This window comes from Chiloscyllium plagiosum, unplaced genomic scaffold, assembly GCF_037043375.1.
Source record: "Chiloscyllium plagiosum isolate Xiang-an unplaced genomic scaffold, Cpla_swu_hap1 HiC_scaffold_2, whole genome shotgun sequence".
NCBI classification, from domain to species: Eukaryota; Metazoa; Chordata; class Chondrichthyes; order Orectolobiformes; family Hemiscylliidae; genus Chiloscyllium; species Chiloscyllium plagiosum.
The window spans coordinates 591,487-591,769 of record NW_028270140.1 but is presented as its reverse complement, the minus strand read 5'-3'; positions in this window follow the sequence as shown (position 1 = coordinate 591,769).

Below are 283 nucleotides of genomic sequence, written 5' to 3'. Positions count from 1 at the left end.
TGATATAATTTCCTTTACACATATCCTTTCATAATTTTAAAATTACTCTACCACATTGTGCCATGACCTGCAACTTGCTGATGAAAGAAACGATGTCAAAAGGTGTGTATTATTCATCAGTGACTGCAGTCCATGGTTATTTCATTTGCTCTTGAAAAGGAGCTCTGCAGACAGATAATGTTTCAACTATCCACCTAAATGTTCAATAATTTATTAATAATTAAAAAGAAAGTGTATTGCTCATTAGTGCTAGTGTGTGCCTGGAGTAGGACACGAAAGAAAC